Below are 20,293 nucleotides of genomic sequence, written 5' to 3'. Positions count from 1 at the left end.
GTTTGTCAGGAGAGCTTTGGATATCTTCGGAGAAGCGTCGGGACTCAAGGTTAACTACAGGAAGTCCTCGGCTATACTCATCACCGATGACCCTGACGACAGAAACAGAGTGGAGAGCCTGCTGCAATGTGCCGTGGGCGAATTCCCTTGCAAATATCTCGGTTTGCAGCTGGCGGTGAAGAAACTGACAAAGGTGCAATGGCAGCCGTTGCTTGACCAGGTGAGGCACTTCATCCCTGCATGGCAGAGAGGCCTTATGCAGCGCTTGGGGAGGCTGGTTTTGGTGAAGTCTGTGGTGGCAGCTAGACCAGTCCATCATCTACTGGTCATGATGAAGGCGCCCGCATGGGTGCTTGAGGACATCGACAGTTGGATGAGAGCATTTTTCTGGGCTGGGAAAGATCGGGTCCATGGAGGCCAATGCTTAGTTGCATGGAACACAATATGTAGGCCCGTGTCTTATGGTGGTCTCAGTTTGAAAAACCTCCAGCTTCAGGCTATCGCACTTCGAGTGATATGGGAATGGCTAAGGCGGACAGACCAACTCCGGCCCTGGCAAGGACTGCACTTGCTGGTGGATGATGAGGCAAGGCGGGTGTTCGACAGTCTGGTGAGCATCACGGTTGGCAAAGGGGACAAAGTCTTGTTCTGGAAAGATAGATGGATACATGGGTTCGCAGTTAAGGACATCGCGCCCACGCTGACCCACGGAGTGTCTGCCAAAGTTAAGAACAGCAGGACGGTTGCTCAAGCCCTATGTAACACCCCCAGTATCATGATACAGTCATCTCATGCCTGATGATGCCATGTCATCATAATGAAGTTGCTAATCCCACTTTGATTCAAAACCAATTCAAATTCAATTTTAAAATAAAGTCAAATAAATTATTTCTCCCAAACAGTAAAACAAAAATGTTCGTTGGGTTGCAAATATTCACTAACTAAATGTCATGAGTGATTCAATATCATTTGAGATAGCCAATTTCCCCTGGAATTAAAGCAGTTCCAAATCAGCATTTTTAATACTTTTCCATTTGTGAAAAATCCAAATCAATTCAAACTCCTCCCAAACTTTTTGTGGCAGGTGCCAAATATTGTAATGTATTTATTTGGCCAAGTCCCACATTTTACAGAACTCCTTTTGACAGCTCAAATATTGCATAGCTTTTTTTTGTAAAAAGAAAAGAGCAAAAGAAAAGGAAAAAGACAAAAGCAAATTAAAAGGGGAGCCCCCCGGCCTAGCTGGGCCTCGAGCCAGCCAGTCGGCCCACCCCGCACTTCCCCTGGCCTATATGGCCCTATCCCCTCCCCGAAACCCTAGCTACTCACCCGATCCAGCACTTCCCCCCTCGTCCCCACTCCCTCCCACGATCTGGATCGGGGGCACGACCCCATCGTGCTCGCCCCTCGCCCCCGACGCCTGCGTTGACCGCCATCGGCGACCCCGCCGCTGATCCTCGACGCCAGCGCCCCGCGGCCCACCTCGCCGGAGAACCCCCTCCCTTGCCCGACGACCCGTCCTCCTCCCCGGACCCCTCCCGCTCGACTGGTTCTGGACCGGGGAGGGGCTCGATCCCGCGCCTCCCATCGCCGCCGTGCTCCACCACCGACGCCGCCGCTCGGACCCCCCCCATGCTGGACCGCCTCCTCGACCCCGCCCCGCCTCTCCATCGCCAGCGCCAACGGCTCACCGCCGCATCACCACGACCGTCCCCGACCTCTTCCTCGCCGGCTGACCTGGAGCCACGCCGCCCCCTTCCCTCCAACGTCGGTGAGGGCCTCGCCCCCTCCTTTCTCTGTCGCGAACGCACTCCGACGCCCGCTCCAGGTCACCGCCCGCCTGCGCTGCCTTCTCCCGCTCGCCGAGGCCTGCGCTCTCCCGTGCCCGGTTTTGGCCACTTTTGCACGCCGTCGTCGTAGTGGGTTCCGGCAACCCCCGCGTCGCCAGCCGCCGTGGACCGACGTGCGCCGTCGCCCCTGACCCGTAGCCGCTCTCGGCTGACCAAAGGGTCACCGGAGCGGCGAGTCCGGCGACCCACTGCCGCCCTCTGTACCCATCGCCGGCGTGCCCCTGCGCGTGTCACTGCCAAGTGGGCCTGCCGGGTTAGCCACTAACCACCACCACTAACCAGGGCCTAACCCCCGCCCACTGACAGCCCGTGCCCGCACACTTTTTAACTTAATTAAAATAGGATTAAAACCATGTTTAAATCTCTAGAGTATGACATGTGGGCCTCCCTGTTAATTAAACTGATTTTAAATAAATCTAGTAACTAACAGCCACTGACATGTGGGTCCCATTGGCCATGTTGACCAGTCAATGTTGACTTGCTCAACTGTTGACTGTGCTCCACTGACTCAGCACCCCTGGCCCACTGTCAGCTTCTGGGCTGAATAGCTGGGTACAGTTTTGGGTGCGCTTAGCTTTTTATCCTTTGTTTTCGAATTATTATTAATTCCAGGAATTCCAAGAAAATGTTTTAAACTTCAAAAAATCATTTAAAATAATCCATAACTCCGATGAAAATGTTTTCTACATGAAAGTTGCTCAAAAAATCCAACGAATCCGAATACGCGGTCCGTTCATCCGTCACATGCCCCTAGCATGCTGAACATGGAACATTCCCCCTCCGGTCATCTGTTTGATACAGGTCCGGAACCGGGAATACATTCCCGGTTGAATTCCCCTTCACCTTTATCGTGTAGCCATACGTTAGGTCACACCCGGCACATCATATTGCCATGCTATGCTTTGTGATACTACATTTGCTTTATATTTACTGTTTCTCCCCCCTCTTCTCTTCGGTAGACCCCGTGGCGGCTGCCGATGCCGCTGTGATCGACTACGTCACCGACGACCCCTCCTTCTTGTCTGAGCAACCAGGCAAGCCCCCCCTTTGATCATCCCGATATCGCCCATTCCATTCTCTCATGCTTGCATTAGATTTTGCTACTGTAATTGATTGCTCCTATTCTGATGCATAGCATGCTTTTGTAACCTGCTTATCCTAAACTGCTTAGTATAGGTTGGTTAGTGATCCATCAGTAACCCCCACCTTGTCCTTGTTGCCCCTGCTTCATCATCGAAGACCCGATCAACGGGATCGAAGACCAGGCCCGGGCACCGCACATCACTTTCCCCTTAGTTGCTCGACACTATTAGGTTACTATCGAGTGCCGAGGGTGAGACCTCTACAGCACTTCTGATGTTAACCCTGTAGTGTAGCTATTCGGTCGTGGTCATCGAGGGTGATTCCGCCTTAACCACTTCCGATACGACTCTATCGTGCAACCCCTCAAGTGTGAACCTCGGGGGTGATTCCTCTTATGTTCACCTTGATGATTACATCGAGTGGAATTCACCGGGGGTGATTCCTCGGGTTTTCCCCTTGATGTTTGGACACACAGTTACTATGGTTACCATGACTTTACACTGAACCATGTTACTAAAGACGGGTCGACCCTGAGGGGTACCCGCGCGAGCATAATTGCGAGTGATGTGGAGACGGGTTGACCTGGAGGGTGCCCGCGAGATAATTACGAGGCATGGCCGGGCATTCTTAGCCCTTGCCGCAAGTCCTCGAGACGGGGCGACGGGGTCACATTGAAGGAAATATGCCCTAGAGGCAATAATAAAGTATTATATATTTCCTTATATCATGATAAATGTTTATTATTCATGCTAGAATTGTATTAACCGGAAACATAATACATGTGTGAATACATAGACAAACAGAGTGTCACTAGTATGCCTCTACTTGACTAGCTCGTTAATCAAACATGGTTATGTTTCCTAGCAATAGACATAAGTTGTCATTTGATTAACCAGATCACCTCATTAGGAGAATGACGTGATTGACTTGACCCATTCCGTTAGCTTAGCACTCGATCGTTTAGTATGTTGCTATTGCTTTCTTCATGACTTATACATGTTCCTATGACTATGAGATTATGCAACTCCCGTTTACCGGAGGAACACTTTGTGTGCTACCAAACGTCACAACGTAAATGGGTGATTATAAAGGTGCTCTACAGGTGTCTCCAAAGGTACATGTTGGGTTGGCGTATTTCGAGATTAGGATTTGTCACTCCAATTGTCGGAGAGGTATCTCTGGGCCCACTCGGTAATGCACATCACTATAAGCCTTGCAAGCATTGTGACTAATGAGTTAGTTGCGGGATGATGTGTTACGGAACGAGTAAAGAGACTTGCCGGTAACGAGATTGAACTAGGTATCGAGATACCGACGACCAAATCTCGGGCAAGTAACATACCGGTGACAAAGGGAACAACGTATGTTGTTATGCGGTCTGACCGATAAAGATCTTCGTAGAATATGTGGGAGCCAATATGGGCATCCAGGTCCCGCTATTGGTTATTGACCGGAGACGTGTCTTGGTCATGTCTACATAGTTCTCGAACCCGTAGGGTCCGCACGCTTAATGTTACGATGACAGTTTTATTGAGTTTTGATGTACCGAAGGAGTTCGGAGTCCCGGATGAGATCGGGGATATGACGAGGAGTCTCGAAATGGTCGAGACGTAAAAATCGATATATTGGACGACTATATTCGGACTTCGGAAAGGTTCCGAGTGATTCGGGTATTTTTCGGAGTACCGGAGAGTTACGGGAATTCGTATTGGGCCTTAATGGGCCATACGGGAAAGGAGAGAAATGCCTCAAAAGGTGGCCACACCCCTCCCCATGGTCTGGTCCGAATTGGACTAGGGAAGGGGGGCGCACCCTTCCTTCTTTCTCCTTCCCCCTTCCCTTCTCCTACTCCCACAAGGAAAGGAGGAGTCCTACTCCCGGTGGGAGTAGGACTCCCCCCTATGGCGTGCCTCTCCCCTTGGCCGGCTGCCTCCCCCTTGCTCCTTTATATACGGGGGCAGGGGGGCACCCCAGAGACACAACAATTGATCCTTGAGATCTCTTAGCCGTGTGCGGTGCCCCCCTCACCATATTACACCTCGATAATACCGTTGCGGAGCTTAGGCGAAGCCCTGCGTCGGTGGAACATCATCATCGTCACCACGCCGTCGTGCTGACGAAACTCTCCCTCAACACTCGGCTGGAACGGAGTTCGAGGGACGTCATCGAGCTGAACGTGTGTAGAACTCGGAGGTGCCGTACGTTCGGTACTTGATCGGTCGGATCGTGAAGACGTACGACTACATCAACCGCGTTGTGATAACGCTTCCGCTGTCGATCTACGAGGGTACGTGGACAACACTCTCCCCTCTCGTTGCTATGCATCACCATGATCTTGCGTGTGCGTAGGAAAATTTTGAAATTACTACGTTCCCCAACACACATCTTTCGTGAGTCTCTGCTTGTTACCGCGCGTTCCTAATCCACTACGATTTGGATATTTGATCCGAGGGGCCTCTGGCCTGATAGCTCTAACCATCACGTGGACATAGTATGGGCGTTTTGCGTCGTATGCATCAGCCGAAGCTTAATAGACGTCAGCGGGCGCGCGCCGGGTTGGACTGGTAAGGTCCTGTCTTTTTAAGGAGGTAGGTAGGTCTGCTCACCGGCCGCCCACGCAACGTGCAGGAGTTCCCGGGGCGATGGCCCATGACCCCTGGGGGCATAGGTTTAGTCCGGCGTGCTGGCCTCTCTATTAAGCCTACGTCGGGTTGCGGCGTATTGTTTGGCCGGAGTTAATCGAGCGTGGTGGGTAAGTTGGTGCACCCCTGCAGGGAAGAAAACATCTATCGATAGCCTGTCCTACGGTAACGGACACTTGGAGTTGTATCCCGATCGATACAACTTGAACTGGATACCTGTGACGAGTAATGGATTGTGATGATAACTGGGTAGTATGGCTCTAGGATTGCTTTCTCGCAGGGAGTCGAGAAAGGATCTCTGGCCGAGGTTGGTAACATTACTACTACTTTACTTCATGCTACTCTACTCCCTCCTATTGATGGAAGATGGTGGTTTCCAGAAGATGCTAGTCTTCGATAGGACTAGGTTCTCCCCTCTATTCTGGCTTTTCTGCAGCCCAGTCCACATATACAGCTGTAACACCCCAGATGTATCTTTCCATATTTGTAACTCCAACTCTTGCCATTTTCGGCCATGTGTTATGATATTCCCTCTGTGGTCGGGTTTTGTTTTTCGTTTTGCTTTTTGCATTTTGCATTTTGTTCATGTCATGCATTTCATATCATGTCATCATGTGCATTGCATTTGCATACGTGTTCGTCTCATGCATCCGAGCATTTCCCCGTTGTCCGTTTTGCAATCTGGCACTCCCACCTCCTCCGGTGCACCCTTCTTGTTTCTTTTCGTGAGCGGGTGTTGAACGCTCTCGGAATGGACCGAGTCTTGTCAAGTGGCCTTGGTATACCACCGGGAGACCACCGGTCAAGTTTCGCTCCATTCGGAGGTCGTTTGGTACTCCAACGGTTAACCGGGTAACCACAATGTTCGTTTGTGTGTTGCAGCAAAACCTCTCTCTAAACAGCCCAAAACCCCTCTAAGTCTCCTCCATGCTCTAAGTCGTTCGATCACGATCGTGTGGGCGAAAACCGCACTCCGTTTGGAGTCTCCTAGCTCCCTCTACCTATATATACACCTCCTCTCCCGAGATATTTCGCAGATCAAACCCTAAAAATTCACCCCGCCGCCACCGGACGTGTCCGCCGCCACCGGACACCTCCCCGCCGCCGCGCCCAGCCACTCCCCGCCTACCACGTGGCGCCGTACGCCGCGCCGCCGCGCGAGCCCGCGAGGCCCGCGGGAAGCCCTCCCGGCCCGCGCGCCCGAGCCAGCGCCTCCCGCCTCCCGTCGCCCGCGCCCAGGGCGGCCCGTGGCCGCTCCGCCCCGCGGCCGCAGGAGCCGCCCGAGGCCGCCATCGCCGACCGCCCTCGCCGCCGGCGCGCCGTCTCCCCGCGCCGAGGTCGCCGACTCCGCCGCGCCACCGCCCGTCTCCGCCGCGCCACCGCCCGTCTCCGCCGCGCCCCGAGCCGCCGTCTCCTCCCTCCCCCTCCGGCCGGCCGATCTCTCCTTCCTCCGGCCATCCTCGAGCTGTGCGCCGACGAGCCAGATCTCGATCCGCTTCGGGTTGACTTTTCTCCCCTCCCGAAATTCTGTCTTTTAGTTTTTATAGTACATGCCCATGTTCATCGCATCATAACTCTCTGCATATAGCTCCATTTCGCGCGTGTAATATATCGAAATGTTCGTCTCATGATGCTATTCATTTTGTTCCATTGCACCATGTTCATTTGGGTCCATCTTGATGCCCAAATCTCTGGTGCAAGAGTGCTAGTTGCTGTTATCTGCTGTTACTTATCAGAACTTGAGGATTTGTTATTTTTGTTGCATTTAATCTGTGCATCTTATGGGCAGAGCTCTACATGTGTTTTGTTTTATGCCATACCATCTTTACAGAGGTGTATGCCATGTATTTTTGTGATCTCCGTGGTGACTAGCACAAGCATGCAAACTAGGCTCCGTAATGTTTCTGATTTCAGAGAGTAATTTTACCGTCTGTGACTGCTGTTATTTGGTTGCTATGTATCCATGTGGCTACAGAGAGATCTATACTCCTTTTGGAGATGTTCAGTAAGGATGTTTTGTAGATATTGTTGTAATTGATCCATTTCTTCCTTTGTTTTCAATTACGGAGTGCCATAGCATGACTCAATCTTGCTCTACTTTTGCTATAAAATATTTCTGGCAGATTGTTTACGTGTTATTCAATTTTGCCAAGGTTGTTGTAGTTGTTTTATTCATGCTATGTATTTGTTCTTGCCATGGCTAGCTTCATAAACATGCCATCTTGCTGTAGGTATGCTTGTTTTGTCATGCATTGCTGTGTGGTGAGTGCATCAAGCTCACCAAGATACCTTCATATTATTGTTTCTGCCATGCTCTGTTTTCTGCCAAGTCTGAAACCTGTTAACGAAACTTGCTATGTTTACATGGTTGCCATCATATCTTCTGGTCCTTTTTGGCTTATGGTTAGTAAGGGACTTTTGTCATATGAATTTAGTAGCATGTTCATTTCGTGCTCTGAACATTGCTACCTGATGCTGTTTCAGCCATGTCCAGTAATTTCACCAAGTCTGTGAACCTGTTATCTTTTGCACTTTTGCCATGCTTGTTTGAACCTGTTATGTTGTGAACTAGCCGTGGCTCAGTGTTCATCTTTTGTCAAGAATCTCCTTTAGATTGCTTCCATGTGCTTTGTTGCTATGTTGGAGTGCTGTAGCATTATTAATTGTTGCATTTTAAGTGCTATCATGCTGTTAATCGCAGATTCCTGTCATTCTTGTTTTGCTTGCCATTTGCAAACCGTGCATCCGTTTCCGGTGATCTTTATATCAATTTCGACCGAAATCATCTCATCTTTCCAATGGCATGCTTGGTTTGCCAAGTTACTGCCTTGTTCATCATTTTTCTTCCGGAGCACGCATATGCATCGCATATCATATCTTGCATATCATTCATGTATTGCCTCATGTTGCTTGTGCATTCCCCGTGATTGATTGTGGTTCCGTTGCTTGTGTTCTTGTTTTGGGTAGAGCCAGGAGATGAGTTCGTGAACGAGGAACCTGTTGAGTACGCTTACGAGGATCAAGCTTTCGACAACTCTGAGAACCTTGCAGGCAAGATGACCATACCCTCGAAATCACTTCTATCTTTGCTTTGCTAGTTGCTCGATCTATTGCTATGCTGCGCTACCTACCACTTGCTATATCATGCCTCCCATTTTGCCATGTCAGCCTCTAGCCATCCTTTCCTAGCAAACCGTTGTTTGGCTAAGTTACCGCTTTTGTTCAGCCTTTCTTATAACGTTGCTAGTTGCAGGTGAAGTTGAAGTTGGTTCCATGTTGGAACATGGATATTTTGGGATATCACAATATCTCTTATTTAATTAATGCATCTATATATTTGGTAAAGGGTGGAAGGCTCGGCCTTATGCCTGGTGTTTTGTTCCACTCTTGCCGCCCTAGTTTCCGTCATACCGGGATTATGTTCCTTGAGTTTGCGTTCCTTACACGGTTGGGTGATTTATGGGACCCCCTTGACAGTTCGCCTTGAATAAAACTCCTCCAGCACGGCCCAACCTTGGTTTTACCATTTGTCACCTAAGCCTTTTCACCCGGGTTTTCGCGAGCCCGAGGGTCATCTTTATTTAAACCCCCGGGCCAGTGTTCCTCTGAGTGCTGGTCCAAACTAGAGCCCTTTGCAGCGCCACCTTGGGGAAACTCGAGGATTGGTTTTAGTTGTACGAACTGCTCATCCGGTGTGCCCTGAGAACGAGATATGTGTAGCTCCTATCGGGATTTGTCGGCACATTCGGGCGGCTTTGCTGGTCTTGTTTTACCATTGTCAAAATGTCTTGTAAACCGGAATTCCGAGACTGATCGGGTCTTTCCGGGAGAAGGTTTATCCTTCATTAACCGTGAGAGCTTATTATGGGCTAAGTTGGGACACCCCTGCAGGGTATTATCTTTCGAAAGCCGTGCCCGCGGTTATGAGGCAGATGGGAATTTGTTAATGTCCGGTTGTAGAGAACTTGTCACTTGACTTAATTAAAATACATGAACCGTATGTGTAGCCGTGATGGTCTCTTCTCGGCGGAGTCTGGGAAGTGAACACAGTTTGAGTTATGAATGACGTAAGTAGGAGTTCAGGATCACTTCTTGGTCACTACTAGATGACGACCGTTCCGTTGCTTCTCTTCTCGCTCTCTTTTGCGTATGTTAGCCACCATATATGCTTAGTGCCTGCTGCAGCTCCACCTCATTACACCATCCTTTCCTATAAGCTTAAATAGTCTTGATCTCGCGGGTGTGAGATTGCTGAGTCGTCGTGACTCACAGATTCTACCAAAACAGTTGCAGGTGCCGACGATGCCAGTGCAGTTGATGATGCAATCGACCTCAAGTGGGAGTTCGATGAGGAACGTGGTCGTTACTATGTGTCTTTTCCTGATGATCAGTAGTGGAGCCCAGTTGGGACGATCGGGGATCTAGCATTTGGGGTTATCTTATTTTCATTTGGATCTTGACCGTAGTCGGTCTATGTGTGTATTTTGGATGATGTATGAATTATATTTATGTATTGTGTGAAGACGCGATTGTAAGCCAACTCTCGTTATCCCATTCTTGTTCATTACATGGGATTGTGTGAAGATGACCCTTCTTGCGACAAAACCACAATGCGGTTATGCCTCTAAGTCGTGCCTCGACACGTGGGAGATATAGCCGCATCGTGGGCGTTACAAGTTGGTAATCAGAGCCATCCCCGACTTAGGAGCCCCCTGCTTGATCGAATCACTGGCGTTGTTGAGTCTAGAACAAAAATGTTTTGAGTCTGAGGATTATATATATCGGAGAGTAGGATTCTTTTTACTCCTCAGTCCCTTCGTCGCTCTGGTGAGGTCTCCTGACGTAGAAGTTTTGACTCTTCTCTCCTCAAATTTCACAAAAAAAAAATTTTAGGATCACACGGGTATTTTAGAATCGTTCTGATGGTTTTGTGACGAGAACATTGTTCTTGGTGCCTCCTGACATTTAGGGCTTGTGGCAGTGTCCCGAGGAGTTGAGCTCCGAGGTGTTGTCGTCACAATTTTATCGTTGCAGTTTTGGAATACCTGAGTTTCGCCGACATCGAAATCTCTTTTATGCAGTTGTTGGTGAGATCACCTCGACGCCACCCAGTACCGGGGCGGGAGTTCGGGAGTATTGCCATAACTCATATAACGGATGCTTTTCGAAGGTTGAGGTAAACGATTTCCCAAGGTTTCTTGGTTATGTGTTGATGGATGGATACAGCTGGATCTAGGGATTGTTAGTTTGGGTGATATATTTTGTGTCCCCTGTATCCCCAACACCAGATTGCATAACCAGAAAGTTTCGGGAGTTTATAAGTGGGAATTCAAGTAGCTCCTAGGATATCTTTCCGACAGACGCATGATATGAGATTGGGGTTCGACGTCTAGTGGTCCGCCTTTCCACGGTTGGTTTTACAGTGGTCTCGTAGTGTCTTAAAGAGTCCTTGGCTATGCCGACTCGGGGACGCTTCGTATGTCATGTGCACTGCCTTGTACATGATGGTGCTGTACGATTGAGCCCGTGTGGGCCCCACCACGAAAACTTTGGATGAAATCTCTATAATATGTTTGGTCCGGCTTATTCTGCAAGCCAATACTTTGTTTTGTTTTGAATTGTGGTATTCGAGTTGCTTCAAAATCAAATGTTGATTCCATACCTTTTTCTAAGTGGCTTCTCAACTTAATGGAAGTGTGATGATTTACTACGGAACTCATTCGTTCATCCTCGTTCGAATGTTTATTGTGAAGACTATATGTTGCAATTTCTATTCGTTGATTAAACTTGACTATTCACTACTGGAATCAGCTAATTTGCCATCTGCCAGCTCTTTGCCGTCTGCTAGCTGACGGCAAAGAAGCTCTTTGCCATCAGCTACCCAAAAGCAGACGGCAAAGAAATGGCAGACGGCAAAGAAGCTCTTTGCCATCTGCCAGCTCTTTGCCGTCTGCTTGCAGACAACAAAGAATCTTTGCCGTCCGCTGGCAGACGGCAAAGAGAGAGGTGGCCCCCACCCCCCGCCCGTATGGAAAAAACTTAACGGCCCACCTCTTTGCCGTCTGCCAGCAGACGGCAAAGAGGCAAAAGGGCAGATGGCAAAGAGAGGCCGACGGCAAAGAGGGCACTACCTAACGGCCCGTACCCCCCCGCCCGTTACTCTGTTCTCTCCTCGCCGTTCTCTCCTCACCGCCACCTCTTCCCACCCCGCCGCTGCCGCCGCCGCGCGACGCCGCCCCCACCACTCGCCGCCGCCCCAGGGCCCCGCCGCCCCACCGCCCGTCGCCCCCGTCGCCCCACCGCCCGTTGCCCGCCGTCGACCCACCACCCGTCGCCCCCGCCGCCCCGTCGCCCCACCGCCCCGGCTCTCCGCCGCCCCACCGCCCCGTCGCCCCCCCGCCCCGGCCACCCGCCGACCCGGCGCCCCGGCCCCCCGCCGCCCCGCGCACCACCGCCCCGGGCCCGGCCCCCCGCCGCCCCAGGCCGCCCCCGCGCCCCGGCCACCTCCTCCACCGCCCGGCCCCCTCCTCCACCGGCCCTGCCCCAGGTGAGCCCCCCTCCTTTTTCTCTTTTTTTCTTTTTTTTTCCTTTTTAGTTTTAGTTTTAGTTTAGATTTAGTTTTAGTTGTAGTTTTAGGTTTAGTTTTAGTTTTAGTTTTAGTTTTAGGTTTAGTTTTAGGATTAGTTTAGTTTGAGGAAAGAAGAAGAAGAAGAGAAAAAGAGGAGAGGAGGAGAAGAAGAAGAAGAAAAAGGAAAGGAAGAAGAAGAGGAGGAGGAGAAGAAAAAAGAAGAAGAGGAAGAAGAAGAAGAAAAAAGAGGAGAGGAGGAGAAGAAGAAGAGGAAAAAGGAAAGGAAGAAGAAGACGAGGAGGAGGAGAAGAAAAAAGAAGAAGAGGAAGAAGAAGAAGAAAAAGAGGAGAGGAGGAGAAGAAGAAGAGGAAAAAGGAAAGGAAGAAGAAGAAGAGGAGGAGGAGAAGAAAAAAGAAGAAGAGGAAGAAGAAGAAGAAAAAAGAGGAGAGGAGGAGAAGAAGAAGAGGAAAAAGGAAAGGAGGAGGAAGAAGAAGAAGAAGAAGAAGAAGAAGAAGAAGAAGAAGAAGAAGAAGAAGAAGAAGGAAAAAAGGAAGAATAGGAAGAAGAAGAAAAGGAAAAAAGAGGGAAAAACCCGACCCAACACGGCACCCCGACCCCGACCCCGACCCGGCACCCCGACACGACACCCCGACCCCTAGACCCCGACCCCGACACCCCGACCCCTTACCCCGACACCGACACGGCACCCCGACCCCGACCCGGCACCCCGACCCGACACCCCGACCCCGAGATGGCACCCCGACCCGACACCCCGACCCGACACCCCGAGCCGGCACCCTGACCCGACACCCCGACCCCGAGACCCCGACCCCGAGCCTGACCTGACACCCCGACCCCGACACCGACACGGCACCCTGACCTCGACCCGGCACCCCGACCCGACACCCCGACCCCGAGACCCCGACCCCGACCCCGACACCCCGACCCCGAGCCTGACCCGACACCCCGACCCCGACACCGACACGGCACCCCGACCCCGACCCGACACCCCGACCCCGAGACCCCGACCCCGACCCCGACACGGCACCCCGAGACCGACATGACACCCCGACCCCCGACACCTCCCGAAAAGGTGTTCTTTGGCCTTCCAGAAGCCGACGGGGTCATATATTTGTGAATTATTAGTTAGGTCATATATCTTTCGATTTTGTTATGAAAAATATCATATATAATTGTGTTGATCGGGTAGTTTTAAATGTGCAGTTGTTTCATCGCTGCGAGGTTTGGTGTTTGACGACCTCGCCGTGCGTTTGACGAGCTCTGCCCCTTCGTTCGTGGGTGAGCACAAATGACATGTCCTCCTCCCCCATTAATTATTTGATCTATTCCGATGAAACTTGATAGCTAGCTATATATGTGTCTTGAATCATCAGTATGCGTAACCAATATGTGTCTCCCGTTCGAAAGCGTCATAGTTATAAATATGCATGCATTTGCATATTTATAACCTTGATTCTTTCGAATTGTCCAACGCTATCCATGGACAGCCCGAGTATGTTTAGATTGGGTTCGTTTTCCCATATGCTTTGCTCCGGATCCGACGCATAAATTTCGTCAGTGCCTCCCCTGTTGTTCTCCGGGTACACATCCTCTCTGTTTATTGCAGAGACGTGTATCAGGAGAACAGCGGGGAGGTGCTGCCAAAATTTTGCGTAGGATCCGGAGCATAGCATGGGAAAATGAACCCAATCTAAACATACTCGGGCGGGATTAGGACCTATCATTACCTATTAGAGTGTAGGTTGCATGGACGTAATAAAATTGACAAACTAGATCAACTGATGAATATATACATGGTGAATTATATATATATATATTTGTTGTGTGTCTAGTAGCTCTGAAAGTCAAGATGAGTGATCGTGCGTGGATGTACACCAGTCACACTGGTCAGAACAAATGGAGCACTGAATGGTTCACAAAAACCAAGGGGTTTGTGCGAGCCGCATTTGCAAATGGCCAGAGGAAAACCTGGTGCCCCTGTTTACGGTGCGGCAATTGGGAAAAGAGGACAGAGGCTGAAATGGGCAAACACCTGCAGAAGAGTGGTTTTACGCCCGATTATACGGTGTGGACATTTCTTGGTGAGTCTGCCCAACGTGACCGAGCTGAGGTGGATCGTTGTCGCACCGACGAGCATGGTACCGGGATGGAAAACATGGTGCAAGACTTTGATGATGCTCGGGATTCGGACGAGGAGATGGAGGAATCTGCAGAGGCCTTCAGTGAAATGTTGGAGTCTTCAAAACGTCCGCTCCATGAGCACACTGAGCTTTGTCAGTTGGATGCCATCTCACAAGTAATGGCTCTGAAGGCTCAGTTCAACTTGGGCAGAGAATGCTACGATGCAATGATGACAGTATTTGGACGCTTTCTACCCAAAGGCCATGTAATGCCTGCAAACCTATACCAGTCGGACAAAATCCTCCGTGCACTGAAGATGCCCTATGATAAGATACATGCGTGTGAGAAAGGATGTGTCTTGTTTAGGCTTGACTATGCGGACTTGAACTATTGTCCCATTTGCAAGTCTTCCAGGTATGTTGTGGTAGACAACGGTATGGGTGAGAAGACACAGACCAAAATCCCCGTTAGTGTTCTTTGGTATATGCCAATCGTACCAAGACTTCAACGTCTTTTCATGGTCGAAGAGACGGCCAGACAGATGACATGGCACAAAACGGGCAAAAGAACCGAACTACATGCAGATGGGAATCTGATGATTGTACACACATCGGATGGTGTTGCGTGGAAAAAGTTTGATGAATTACATGGTGACAAAGCGGCAGATCCGAGGCATCCTCGAGTCGGCATCAGCACGGATGGGTTCAGTGTGTTTGGTATGACGGCAGCCCAATACAGTTGTTGGCCCGTATTTGTCTTTCCACTCAATCTCCCCCCCCCCCGGACAGATTATGCAAAGAAAGAACATTTTCCTGACGTTGATAATTCCAGGGCCCAACTATCCGGGGAAAAATATGAATGTGTACATGCAACCGCTTAAGGACGAATTGCAAGAAGCCTGGGATAATGGGTTCAAGACATACGACGCCTATAGCAAACGGAACTTCATAATGCGTGTCTGGTACATGTACTCGACGCATGACTTGCCGGCGTATGCGCTATTCGTTGGCTGGTGTGTGCATGGAAGGTTCCCGTGCCCCACATGCAAGGGAGCTCTTGAGTTTCGTTGGCTTCAGGCCGGTCGCAAGTTTTCTTGCTTCGACATGCATAGACAGTTCCTGAATCCTCGCCATAAGTTCAGGAAAGACAAGAAGAACTTCATCAGAGGTAGAGTTGTCAAAAACTCTGCACCACCTGCATTGACAGGCCAACAGACCCTGGATCAGTTAAACGCTCTCGAGCCAGATCCAGAGCGTCCAGGGTACTTCAAGGGGTATAATTCTAAGCACGCCTGGACTCACAAAACATGCTTATGGGATCTGCCTTACTTCAAAGACCTCCTTTGCCCACACAACATCGACGTGATGCACACTGAGAAGAATATCGCCGAGGCACTTTTTGGTACATTGTTCGGCATAGATGGGAAGTCAAAGGATAATACTAAGGCTAGAGTCGATCTGGAGGCGCTATGTGATAGACCGTTACAAAACATGAAAGAACCGAAAGGAAAGCAGAACTGGACGAAGCCAAAGGCATGGTTCAATCTTGGAAGGCCAGCTATGAGGGAAATTATCTTGTGGGTGAAAATGCAGTTGATGTTCCCCGATGGGTATGCAGCGAATCTACAGAGGGGAGCCAGTCTTGATAAACTGAAGATATTTGGTCTCAAGAGTCATGATTGGCACATATGGATTGAGCGGGTAATGCCGGTGATGTTGCGTGGCTTCATCCCTGAGGATGAATGGCTAGTACTGGCAGAACTCAGCTATTTCTTCCGTGTTCTTTGTGCGAAAGAACTATTGCCTGGCGTGCTAGAAGAAATGGAAGAGTTGGCGCCGGAGTTGATCTGCAAGTTAGAGAAGATCTTTCCACCGGGCTTCTTTAATCCAATGCAACATTTGATTTTGCATCTCCCGACCGAGGCAAGATTGGGGGGGCCCGTGCAAAATCGTTGGTGCTACCCAACTGAGAGGATGCAGAAGACGCTTCGACAAAAATATAAAAATAAACGTAGAATTGAAGCATCGATGGCTGAGGCATTCATCACTGAGGAGGCGGCAAACTTCGTGACAGCACACTACGAAGCCAAAAATCGTTATTTGCATAATCCGAAGCCTCGGTACAATGCTGACGACCCTAAAAAGGGTGGATCCAACCTCAGCCTATTCAAAGGGAATCTCGCACCAGCCAGTGTTTCAAATCCAGTATCTTTGGATAACGAACAATGGCGGACCATTTCGTTGTATATCTTCAACAACCTGATAGAAGTGCGGCCGTACATCGAGTAAGTTCTCGGTACATAGTTTCGCAACTTCTATTTCCTTTGAACTGCTCTTATTCCTGGATATTTCATACAGTCGATACGTCGCCTTATTCTCGTATGGAGCGGTGATCCAAAAGGATTCTGTCGAAGAGTATGAGCTTCTCGCAAAGCAAGGAGGCGGCTATCCCGGTTTCATCTCTTGGTTCAAACAAACGGTAATTTCTATTAGACTTGTAGGCTAATTTGTAGGCGGCTATCCCGGTTTCATTCGCTAATTTGTGCGTAATGCAACAATCCTTTCATATTAAACTTGTAGGCTAATTCAGAGTCTATGGACGCCGAATTGAGACAAGTCGCTAATGGTTTTGACTATAAGGTCCGTTCATTTGACAAATACGACATCAACGGGTATCGCTTTCGTACCTATGGCAAAGAGCTATCTATGGTTGACCGAAAATCTACAAATTGTTGTGTATCTGCTATCGGCGAAGGAGGTACCGAGTATTATGGGAGAGTTGAAGCAATTTATGAACTTCTATTCTATGGTGAAAACCCACCGAATGTCGTAGTCTTCAAATGTTATTGGTTTCAGCCGAAGGAGACTAGAAGGACTCATGAACATATAGGGCTAGTTGAAATCAACCAAAGCACCCATTTAGATGTTCCTGATGTCTATATTACGGCTCAACAGGCGACCCAAGTATTCTATCTACCGTGGGCCTGCCAAACTAATCCAAATCTGAAAGGTTGGGATGTCGTTTATGAAGTGCCGCCACGTGCTAGACTATCTCCCCCAAAGGAAGAGGATTATGAACCTCACATTAACCCAGACACATATGAAGGAGAATTCTTCCAAGAGACACGTCTTTCCAAAAAGCGTTTCAAGAACCACTATACTTCACCCCAAAACATTGAAGTAGACAGCGACAGTGAATCCGACATCACCCCAGAGGAGGAACAAGAAGAGCCGGAACAAGAAGAGGTTACTGATGCGGATGACCTGTCATTGCTTGACCGATTACGTCAAGGTGGCCTTCCACATGTTGATGCCACTGAACCCTATGAGCCCGTCATTGATTATAGTGATGATGATGATTATGCATTTATTGATGATACTGATCGAGATTATTAGTAGTGTCAGGTATTAAATTTTTTAATGTTGTACTTGATGATGATACACTTAAGTGATACACATATTATTATTCATGTCGGTCTTTTTTTTATGTTGTACTAATTTCGTTTACTGTTTGTCATGGCAGGTGTTGAAAGATGGTGGGCGCTGGTCGGGAGCGCGCCAAGGCCCCTTCTTCATCGGCGCGTGGTCTGAGGTCTTCCATTCCAGACGCACCTCTCCGCCGAGCGTTGCTGGACAGTATGGCCACACCGCCGGGCCCTTCTTCGTCGACCGCGGTGCCCAGCAGGGGACGAGGTAGGAAGAGAGGAGGTGGGGCCCGTGGTCGCGGGAGAGGAGGTAGGGTGACTGCTACGGCGCCTTCCTCGCCGCCACCCCCAGCTGTTTCACCCGAGCACGTGACTGCTAGGGTGGACTCGTCCGAGGAGGAGGCTACACGGACTCCGGTCCACGAGCCTCCGGTCCACGGGTCTTGGGCCCACGAGCCTCGGGTCGACTGGCCTTCGGCCCACGAGAGTTCGGCCCACGAGACCCCGGAGGAGCACACGTCTGGATGGGATACCTGGACGGATCAGCCCGAGGAGCCGAGTGGCCATGCTGATGATGGCGGGGAGCTGACTGATCTTGTGGAGGAGGGGGGCACCGTCTACCAGCGTGGTGCTACACGGCTCCCGTCCGTGCCGGCGACCCGCGAGCAGAGGTGGTTGATTTTCCCTAATGGGGAGAGGTACGTAAGTGCATTTAAAATTTTTGTACCTTCTGCATTCACGTTTCTTCAAATAACTAATGTGTTGGCATTGTCATGCTGCAGGGGTTGGGACCACCATCATAGTGTCCGTCGGCCCAACTCCGTCCTTGGAGTTCTTTGCCGGCAAAACTTCCCGGGGTTTGTCACGTTGCGTGGTGAGGGTAGGCTTCCAGAGCTTGGATTGAGCTGGGAGCACTACGTGGCTGCCCTGGCCCCGCCGGATGAGATTATCGACGGTGTCGTGTGCGACACGAGGGCAGACATGGTGATCAGAAAGTTCTGGGTAGTTTCTCCTTTACACATTTAAAAATCTTCAACTAGCTAGTTATTAATTGTACTAATCAATATTGTCTCATTTGATTGCAGACATTCTACAGGTGTGAGGAGGGATACGAGGAGGACGCGGCACATGTTATCGAGAACGTCTGCAAGCGCCTATTCCAGAACTTACGACACGAGGCTCGGGTGCAGGCTGTTCGAGACTACTACGCCTTGTGTGGTATCAAGAAGACCAAGCCGGCGTGCCGCGATAAGTTCCTGAGTAAGGAGCAGTACATGAAGGTAATTCTTAAGGCCTTCTACTTAAGTTCCTTCATTTAGTAATTCTTAGCCGTAGCGCTCAAGTTTCTATTTGCTAACTTAGGCGCCTCCGAGATGGTGTGCGGATCGGATGGATTGTTGGGAGGTGTTGGTTGATGAGTGGTGCTCAAAAGAATGGCTAGCCCTCCACAACGAGGCCAAGGACAAACGTGCCCAAATGGAAGGTGTGCCACACCATCAAGGCGGCTCCAACTTATATCAGTTCGGGCGCAACTAGGTATGTGGTTTGCTTCATGATTCATGCAATTCATTCATCATGCTAGCTTGAGCCCTTTAATTACTAATTTTCATTGTTTCTCTCTTTCAGGCACGCCACAATAAGGCGGATAAGGTGCCAAAGGTGTACGACCTGTATGCCATGGCCCACACTGCCTCTTTCAAGAAAGTCAAGGCTTTCTCTCGGTCTGACCTCGATGATGCAAACAACTTCACCAACATCTCCTCCCACAACAAGCTCGTGAGATATAGAGATGAGGGGAAGGCGAGGAAAGGGGAGGACTTTAACCCGAGCCAGGGTCCCATTGATCCAGAGCTGGTGATGATATCTGGTGGCGGGAGGTCCCATGGCTCCATAGCCATTGGAGATGGACTTATCCGTTGTCCTAGCACTCTCCTGGAGATCAAGGCGCGCCAGTCGAGCTCCGCTCCTGAGGTAAGGCCTCGTGAACGGCCAGTGCAACTCGCCATCAAGGTTAGTGATACGTACTCAGTTATCTTTCTCCATTACATTGTGTGCGCTTCCATCAATGATTACAAATGGTCATGTGAGTGGTGTTGCAGGCTGCTATACAGACTGAGAGAGATAGAACGGAGAAACTTCTGGCGGAGGCGGCGGAGAGGCAGCGGGAGATGGAGGAGAGGACGAGAAATATGATGGAGGAGGAGATGGAGGAGAGGCCATGTACGAGCTCCTTGTGGTAAGTTTCTTCTGCAGATTACTTGCTAGTCTTAACATTTGAGTCTCATTACTAACTAGTATGACTCTGTTGTGAAAACCAAATGTGCAGTCTGTGTGCGAGAAGTCCGGTCAGCCCGCTCCGCCGATGCCAGTGATTGCTCCTGGGAGCACGGTGAGTTTAATTTGAATGGACATTACTTGCTAGTCATACCATTTGAGTGTCATAATGCTAACGAGACATTGGAAATGATCTTTGGTGCAGCTTAACTCCAGAAACGCATCGCACGATCCTTCTCCAGGTAGCGGCACTAGCCACCCCACTCCTACACCTCCCTGATCACGGTAAGTTTCTCTAGTGTTTTGCTTA

The sequence above is a fragment of the Aegilops tauschii genome, chromosome 2 (assembly GCF_002575655.3).
Source record: "Aegilops tauschii subsp. strangulata cultivar AL8/78 chromosome 2, Aet v6.0, whole genome shotgun sequence".
Lineage (NCBI taxonomy): Eukaryota > Viridiplantae > Streptophyta > Magnoliopsida > Poales > Poaceae > Aegilops > Aegilops tauschii.
This window is presented reverse-complemented; position numbering follows the sequence as displayed.